The sequence below is a fragment of the Pseudochaenichthys georgianus genome, chromosome 6 (genome assembly GCF_902827115.2).
Source record: "Pseudochaenichthys georgianus chromosome 6, fPseGeo1.2, whole genome shotgun sequence".
NCBI lineage: Eukaryota > Metazoa > Chordata > Actinopteri > Perciformes > Channichthyidae > Pseudochaenichthys > Pseudochaenichthys georgianus.
The window spans coordinates 25,061,772-25,071,948 of record NC_047508.1 but is presented as its reverse complement, the minus strand read 5'-3'; positions in this window follow the sequence as shown (position 1 = coordinate 25,071,948).

Sequence of the window (10,177 nt, the reverse complement as noted above, 5' to 3'; positions counted from 1 at the left end):
CACTTGGAGCATTATTGCCTGTGACATCACTTACGCGAGCCAGAATGGGATTTGTAGTCGCGTATTTTTCATTCGTCTTATATTTCAACAGTTTTACGACAAAATGTGACTTTTTTGACATGGAACTTGTTGTTTAAGATTGACAAACATCATATGTGTAGTTCGTGGCACAATTCAAACGGGATCAAAAGATACGTTTTCTCTCTCCATTGAATTCAATGTAAATGTTTCGCTTCCGGGGTCCCATGGGCCGGAAGTAGATGGGCGTGACTTCGCCTCTCTATTGGTGTGAGTCTAACATTAAACAAGCAGTCTGCTTGTCATACATTGCTGACGATACATTTTTAGAGGCAATTTGTTGAGTCAGTGCCGCTAAATGTCGGTAGCATCAAGCTAGCAAGTCCTGCATTAGCCTCACATCATCAGGTGTAGACAGAACATCCAATTATCCTGAGCTAGTTTACTGAATAAACTAACTCACATCTCCTGTCTTTTTTTTCACCCAACTCATTAGACTATTCTTCTGCTGGCGTTTCATTGTTGTTTTCTGTCCAATTCAATACTGTAGTTCAAAACCTGCTCACCATCTGTGAGCTATTTTTAGAATGCGCACGCTACGTTCGTTGTCGCGTTCACGCGCGTCCACCTGGGCAGGCTGTGTGTGTCCTTCTCCCGTGACGATAATGGCTTGCGGTTAAAAAATAATAATAAACGAAGTTGAAACTGGGGTGACGACACAAACGGGCAGACAGCAGAGCTCGGTGCAATAATGCAGATTTGTTTGACTTTGGATGTGGACAGTGGATGAACAATTCATATGTGTTTGAACAAGAACAACAGGAAGAACAAAGTAAAAGGGACAAACAAATGTGTGAACAAGTATTAAGAACAGTGTATGGAAAAAGTGATGTGTGTTAGTTCACAAAACAAAGTAAAATGAATGAGAAGGAGAACAAAGAGGGTTAGGGTTAAACAGAAAAAGATTAATTCAGCCAAAAAACACAATTTGATTAATCTAAAGTGTAAAACAATAAATTAAATTGAGACAGAGTGGGAGACTGAAAATGATTACTATGATAAATATTCAAACTATTTACAGAAGCTCCTGTTGAACCATGGTTCAACAGAGCAACAAAAACGGGTTTGTCAACAATAACAAATAAAAATGACGAGGCCACTTTGCCAGGGGGAGGTGATCCAGCGACAAGACAATAAAAAAAAGAGAGAAACTGAAAAAAGCAATTCATATTAGGTTCTGTTGTGGCACTACAGGATATAAAACCTTCCAAGCCATGACCTCTGCCTGAAATCAGGACCACTCAGAGGTAGAATGCAGCACATCAAACTGGAGTCAGGAGTGTGAATAACACATTTTGGCCAAAACAAATTGTTGCTTACAGTGGCTTAACAATGGACACCAAAAAGTGAAAAACAGAAGCATAATTGTGCGAACAACAATTGTGGGGGGGGGGGGCAGCCAGGAGCCTAACCATTTTGAAAAAAACAAAAAGGTTCCTTTGGACATCCTCTTCATCTGTTTCCTGGGCCCTAAAAAGCAGAGCAAGAATAGGAACAGTGGTGAATAAGGGGAGAGAATACAGTTGGGAGCAGACTGAACAGAGGACATAGCAATATTCATGTTAAAATGTTTGCACAACAAATATTATGGCACTTTCGTTTATATTGCATTTTAATAGATCCGTTGTCATACCATGGTTGGATGTGCAGCATTTGGATGCTCTAATCGATCCGAGAAGGGGTTCCGGATGTATGGCTTCCCTAAGGACGTCCTTAGGGAAGAACATTGCTCAACTTTTGAAGCGAGCAACGCCAGCAACGCTCCACGTCGCTTCCCAAAATGCAGTTTGGCTAAAAGTGACGTCACCCCATTCAAAGTGAATGGGCAGAAGCGTTGGAAGCTTCAACGCACGCCGCTGAACAGGGACGGCCCGTCCACACAGCGGCTTGCGTTGAAGCTTCCAACGCTTCTGAGCAATGTTCAACTTTTGGCGCCTCGGCAGAAGCGTCAGCCAATGAAATCCAGTTTATGCAAATCTGCCAGTACAAGCGCTAGCCAATCAAACCGCCTGTATGCTGGGAGAGACTACGCACAGTGTTGCCAACTTGGCGACTTTGTCGTTAAATTTGGCGGATTTCCAAACCCTCCGGCGACTTATTTGTGTCAAAAGCGACTATTCTAACGATTTATAATGGTGTTATTAGCGACTTTTCTGGTGTTTGGCGACTCACGTATTGTTCTGCAGTTAACGAGCTGCCGTGAGCCCCGCCTCCCTCCCATAGTACTCACAGGCGCTCAGACTGACAGTTGCCTGGCGGCAGTAGAGCTGCTGCTGCTGCAGTCAGAGAGAGCAGCGAGGAGACAACCACACTCCCCCGCGTCGAGACTGCAAATGAATTGCGCATGCGCCAACTGCCAAGCCGTCCTGGTTTTGAGCGGGATTTAAATGTAAAATGTAAATGTTTCTTCACTCACTTTCACACTATAATACATTCTGAGTTATGTTATGCTTAAGACGGGAAAGCAAAAAAGTAATTTTACATTGCAGAATAGAGATATTTTTGATCTACTGTCGTCTGGATTTAACTCCGGTGGTTTCAAGTTTTGATCCTTGAAGGGTTGGGAACGTTTTTTGTACTCCCCTCTACCATGCTCTCTTCTACAGCCGCCATTACATTATATGCAAATTAGGCGATGACGTCATTTTGCGACTTCTGGCGACTTTTTGGACAGCCAATAGCTACTTTTCTTACTAAGGAGTTGGCAACACTGACTACGCAGGTCATTTCCTCATATTCCAAAAAATGGAGGGAAAATTCATTATAGCGGTAGTGAATCACCCGGTGCTGTATGATCAGTCTCTGTTCATCTACCGGGATACAAACCGGAGGAGCGAGGCATGGAGGGAGGTGGCAGAGACAGTGGGTGAAACTGGTAGGTTTTCGCCTGTTTGGGGATTTTATATCCAGTTTACTTCGTTTTAACATTGCTATAGAGAGGCGAAGTCACGCCCATCTACTTCCGGCCCATGGGACCCCGGAAGCGAAACATTTACATTGAATTCAATGGAGAGAGAAAACGTATATTTTGATCCCGTTTGAATTGTGCCACGAACTACACATATGATGTTTGTCAATCTTAAACAATAAGTTCCATGTCAAAAAAGTCACATTTTGTCGTAAAACTGTTGAAATATAAGACTATGAAAAATACGCGACTACAAAGACTACACATCCCAAATCCCATTCTGGGTCGCGTAAGTGATGTCACAGGCGATAATGCTCCAAGTGGTTGCGACTCGTAATTAAAGCGAAGAAGAAGAAGATCTCATAACTGATTTATTCCCTCCAATAAATAAGAGATTGCTAAAAATAAATTCACTTTTACAAGATACCTGTGTGCTTTGTACCAGGTTGTAATCACATAAGTGATCATACCACTTGCTCGTTCTATCGATTCCCGTCTGATGAAAGGACCAGGAGTCACTGGATCAGACATATCAGGTAATATACATGTTGTGCATGGAACATATATAGTCAAGTTAGCTACCTAGCTAGTAGCGACGAGTAGCGAGCACGTTAGTTAGCATTACATTACTTAGCCTTGTCATTTTTAGTAGCCTTACCATGAAGTTATTATTTTATTACATGAAGTAAACCAACATTTTAAACAGTCATGATGGTAAGTATTTCGTGAAACATTTGAAGAGTAGCCTACTGCGCCATCCACCGGGTACTAAGGAAGCAGTCAGGGAGAGTCGAAGGCAGGCAGGGAGCTTTGCATGACATTCTTCTGGACGTGTTTCATTGTGATGACAGTAAGGGTGAGTCAATCTGTTTGTTGGAAAGACAGTAGTTGAGTGTTTATTGAGAGAAAATTATTAGAAGAGATAATTATTCAAAGTGTTGTTACTTTAAAGTGTTGTTACTGACCTTTTTCTCTTTTATTTCCTTTCCCTCACCTGTAACTGCTGAGACCCTGAAGAACATGCACACTGACCTGCTCTGGCAACCTGATTTCCACTGTACGTAATAGTATTTGGTTATGGTATATTATGTATATACATCAAAGGCACAATGCACCCCCCAGAGACACACATGTATTGAGTGTGATATTTTGAATAGGTCATGTGAAATCATCTTTACACACTAGAAAACTGTAGGAGCGGCAACTTGTTTTGAAATTGAATTTTTAATATCCGATAATAAAGTTGATCTGTTTTCTTTATTCTTCTCTCTTCCCAGCTCCATCCATCACCATTCTCTGTTCCTGCAGGTCCTGCTTGCTAATCAATGCTTTATTTTTTTACACAATTACAAATAAAGTCAATGTATTGTATGACATGAAGTTGTACTTCATTCGGAGTCAATAATAAATTCATTCTGCCTTCAACTGCACAATGACTGTGGACTGCACCGACATCCATGTAGCTGCCCCCCAGTAAGATGAACCAAGCAAAGAGGGTCACCATCATGCCCAAGGACATCCAGCTGGCCCGCCGCATCCGCGGAGAGAGGGCTTAGACTGACCTGAGACCAGCACACCCAAACACAACGGCTCTTTTAAGAGCCACCTACAGTTTCAAAGAGTTGCAATCCTACGTTATTATAATGATTAAACTGGTTCATGTGTCACTTAGTTTACTGAACCGTGATGAATGAAAGAAATGAGTGAGGTAGTGGTTTACTGAAGTTACAAAGACATTAATATATGAGTTCAGGTCAGTGTAAACACAAGCTTCTGTCAATTATGGATCATTCAAACTATATACAAATAATATGTAATAAAGTTCTAAAATAAGTATTCGGTATATTCCTTGATAGCTTTTGGAGAAGGTTGTTTTTAAGTTTACTAAAATCTATCGTTTCAACTGTTTCACTTTATAAAAAGGAACAGGTGAGTAGAGCATTATTGAGTTTCTTATTCTGTCAGTAAATTATCCAAATGAAATGTTTTTCATTATTTTAGTCAACCCTAAACAAATTGATTGTACCTTTTTATAATGACCTTACATGGTCGCCAAAGTTAAATTAACTTCAGAAAATCAAATCTGTTCTGAGAAAAAACTAATAAATGTTTAAAGATAGGAACTTGCCATCCCACTGAAAAACAGTCCGTAGAGATTTAAAGGCGTAGTTGTAGTTCAGTCCAACGTTTCATTTGGATTCATTTCTCCAACAGTCAACTATTTTCATAAAGAATATATATATTTTTCAAAGTCAACTTTATTGTCAATCTTACTCAGTTTGTGTTTATAGACAGAGAGATCAAAAAGACTTTTAAATCAAATAAAATTATACAATTTACAGATATGTATACAAATATATATATATCCTATATACACCATCATGTATAATGATGGTGGACACTTCACCTCCAGCAGGGCAGATGGCTGCACAAGTCCATCGGGGGATGCTCCCAAAACACCGACTCACTCACAAAGAGACCAGACTTGAACACTGTCACCTGATAGGCCTGCACAAAAGCCTTCACCCCTTCGGCCTCATTTACAACCCCCCAGTTGACAGCCATGACTCCGTCCAAGTTGTACCCCCCGAGCACCCTCTTCATGAGGGACGCGCATGGAGTGGATGAAAGTCCCGACCGCAGCACCAAACTTGCTGGCTGTCAACCTGCCCCGCCTGTGTAACTGCCACTGAGGATTTGTCCGCTGTCCTCCGGTGGCTGTCTGGATGGCAGCTTGCTGGTCTCTGCTCAGTCGCATTGAGGCAAGTATTGCCTCAAGCCCCCGACCCCCATGCCCTTTCACCAGCTCCGGCACGGTGACAATGGCCTGATGTTGAGGCCGCGGCTCTGGCTCAGGTGACAAAAGCCATGCCATGCCACACTGTGCGCCCCTCAGTGCAGACCTGAACCAGTCTACATCCTCAGTGGCGATGTCTCTGGCCAGTGGGTTGTATGTCTCCTCTCACTGTTGGTAAAGTTGAGACACCGGCTGGACTACTTTGGAAGTGCCAGGCTTCCTCCACTGGCACTCAACATCTGTGGAGCTGATCTGCCACATGGCACATATTGCCAATGCTGCAGCGTGGCTGCATTTGTACATTCCCCGTGCACAATCACAGACAGCGCTCTGCATCGCGCCATCGTCTCCCATGCAGATTTGTACAAATAAAGTAAGTACCATGTTTGTTAGCATGCTATAATAGATTGAATCAGCAATAATACAAGGATGGTCCGGATCTGGGGGTGGGAGGGGTTATTTTTCCATAGTTTTGTCTGATTGTTGTTATTGTTTGTTTTTTCTGTATTTTTTGTAATTTGTGTTGTACTGGTTGTGATTGTACATTGTATTTTTCTAAATGTGTATGAATACATTTTTGAAAAACATTTGATCAACAATAAAAAAGGATTTGGTCAGGATCTAGACTCAGTGTGTAGTTTATTAATTAATCAACGCTCTCTACATTAGGAAAACACATACCAGTGTACCCGAGGGAGTCACACACAGCTGTGCCTAGATAACCAAACAAATTGACAAGATAACCAAAACCCTTGAATCTACACACAGCAAATAAACTCAAATGACACAACGAGATGTAAAAGGAGATCACACATACAGTATAGTCGATATAAAACTGGCCGCTTCAATCTGAAGAGAAACTAAAACAAAACACGGGAGTGTACCTTGTTCTTGTGAACACTAATGTTATCCACAGCATACACAGAGACCACGAAGTTCTTAAGGAGAAAACTAGTTCCTGAAACAAAACACGTTAGTGTACCTTGTTAGCTAATGTTAGCTAGCTGACATTAACGTTACACATTGCACTCATATTACTCACCAACATCTTGTAAAGCCGGTCCCGCTACTCTTACAGAACCGACTAACTCCCCTTTCGTGTATGTACAGCTCTCAACGTGTCCAGACTTGTAGTGATGTTCACCTCGTTTTATACTTTTATTCTCATTCTGAAAGAAACAGGTGAAATTTGCTAACGTGACGGCCGTCTTTGTGATGGTGACGCGTATTGTGCGAGACCAGAGACCTGTAGTTCACTCAGCGGTTTCACACAAAAATGTGTAACTTCACAGTTTTACGACACATTTTAATTTTTTTGACACATCATATGTGTCATTCGTGGCACAATTCAAACTGGATCAAAAGATAACCTTTCTCTCTCCATTGACTTCAATGTATAATTTTACGCTTCCGGGGTCCCATGGAGGCTCCCGGAAAGGGAGGGACTTCGCCTCTCTATTGCTTTGTATGCCGGGGGCGGGAGATTCATGTGATTGGTTGTTGGTCGCAAAAAATCCCCAAGCTTCAGACACGCCCACCGCCAAGCGTCAACGCACGCTGCTGTGTGGACGCTCCGGAATGCTGGACAGCACACAAGCTAACTGATTTGTGTACATGAATGGGCACGCACTCACACAGGCGCACCCGCACACACTAGTGAAAGGTACAGTGTGTGTGTTGCATAATTCATCAGGACCAAAGAAAAAAGCCATTATCGGACGAGCTGGAAATGCAAGAGCAGGCCACTTCTCAGTGATTCTGTTTCATATATCAGCAGTGTTGGGCAAGTTACTTCGAAAATGTAATATATTACATATTACTTATTACTCTCTTTTGAAAGTAATAAGTTACATTACAAAATTACTGTCTCTGAAATGTAATGAGTTACACTACTTTAGTTACTTTTCTAGTTACTTTCACTAAAATAACCGCAAAAGAATGGCTAGGTATTTTAAATGCTGAAATGTAATTTAGTGCAGCTCATTATACATCCAGTGAAAGGCGATGTGGTATAGCATAACAACTGTGTAGGCCCTTAAGGCTACTAACACCTTGTATTACACGGCTTAGTTGAATACTCCATTCTGATTGTAAATTCTTAACATGTGACACGTTGTTAATACAGCAGCACAGACCACTGTCAAGGACTATAATGAAGGTTGCTAAGGAGGATCCAGAAAGAGAAAGGAAAAGAGGTTAAAAGACGGAGCGCTGGACGTCAGATAAATCACCAGAATAAGGCAGAGAGGAAGTAAACACTAACAGGACACGGAATGGGCTCTGTAGTGTGTTTAGTATATGGCCGTGTGCAGGCCCGGCTCCAGAACAAAATTACTCAGGGTGCCTCTGAGATTACAGGGGGCGCAGCAGTAGTAGGTTTACATGAGCAATAGTGGCCGGCAACAGCAATGAGAAATAGCATTGATGGTCCCAATGAACAGATTATGGCATTTGTTATGTTTTGAAACCAAGCAAGTGAGAACATTTCAAGTGAGTTAAAAGTGAAATATATATCCTGAAATATCTCATACAGTCCAAAGTGGACTATGGCAAAGAAAAGCACAAAAGCTTCAAAACTGTACCGATAAAACAAATGATACATATTGTAAATCAAGGCAAATATTATTTGAACCAGCTCATGGTTTGAAATGGCAAACATTGAAAAGCAAAAGTATTATTAAAACCATGTAGCCTACTAAATCATCACCTTGGTCCCATCATATACTCTGGGAAGAGAATATTTACTGTGCTTGAAAACTGGTATCACATCATCATGTGAGGTTGAATTTGTGACCTGGAGATCATTTCAGCTGCAACATTAGCTCGTTGATAAGCTTGGGATATGAGATCTTTTTGTAGCCATTCGTGGTGAAGGCATCTGTGCTATTGTATGCATTATTTGTGACCCAACATTTCAACAGGCATGGCAGAATATGGCACTATTTTCACATATTCTAGCCCTTGTCTATTTTTATACCACGAGCTGCAAAATGACCGCCTAACCCCACTGTACAGGCGGGTACTTGTTTAGATATACCTGGGCAGGCTCTGTTTTGCCGTGGTATCCTGGCTGGCACCTGCGGGCCGCAGAGAGGCGGCGGTGTTTCGGGCGATGAAGACTGCTGCTCCGGGGGCGAGTCAGGCGGGAGTAAGCTAGTGTCCACAACGGAGGGTCACGTGATGTCCCCATCCGACCTGTTGCTACGGTCTGCAGTAGATGCAGTGGTGCTGGCGTTTAGTGATGGTTGCTTTAACCATTTTCGTATAAATGATTATCCACAGATGTGTGTCACTGCTGTGGAAGCACTTTGGAAATGATGCACGCGCAGCGGAGCAGGTCACGCGCACCTGACACAATTTGTTGTTAGTATTTTTCGCTCCGTTCTCTTTTTTGAATAGAGGGTGAATAACATTCAACTGCCCCGAAGATCCCGGCGCGAAGCCTGAAGGGTAAACACCAGGTTTACTAATCTACCCGCACAATTTGTCTGGTGTCGGAATGTCTCGCTATGTACCATTTAATTTCGGGTTAAAATGTGTTGTAACTGCGTTACTGAGCATTGTAACGGGTAATATATTACCCACATTTCATTAGTAATGCGTTACATTACTTCGTTACAGCAAAAAGTAATATATTACTGTAACTCCGTTACTTTTGTAACGCGTTACACCCAACACTGTATATCAGCATTACTTTGCATACATCCCCTGTAAATCGAAGTAACAGGTGATTCAAATGACACATGTGTGGGGCTATCTTTGGATTCTCACGCATTCTCTCTCTCTCATACAAGCACACGTCAGAATATTACACGCAAGTGGCAGCCTCACCGTTATCTTCCTCGTGTGGCCGGTGTTCCGGTTTAACTGGTTCCCCGATCAACTGGTTGACAGATGTGGAGGCGTGGCCTTCGACTGAAATACACATTTCGATCGCTTCTTCTGTCGTTTACATACATCTTTTGGTATATTTGGCTGGATAGGAACACTTTGATGCACATTCAGTACCAGTGTGTGAGGTTATGGTTACGATGGCGATATCCGGACGCGAACAGCGAGGACTACAAAAAGAAAAACGAGTTGACATGGGCATGTCTGTTCAAAACATTGCGAGCTCCAATAAATCATTTAAACCAGCTATTGTTGTCAGACTTATTACTGAATATCGTTCTTAATGTGATACCAAGTCCATCTGAGACCTGTGTACACCTTCAGACAGCCTCCAAGTGAAGCACACGTTGTTTACTCACAGTTTGAAAGCAGCGTGGAGAAGTCTTCCGCTGTGTTAAGCTGTGATCCGCTCGAATAAATCCTTAAAACCAGCTATTGTTGCCCGAATTATCACTGAATATCGTTCCTAATGTGATACCAAGTCCATCTGAGACCCGTGTACA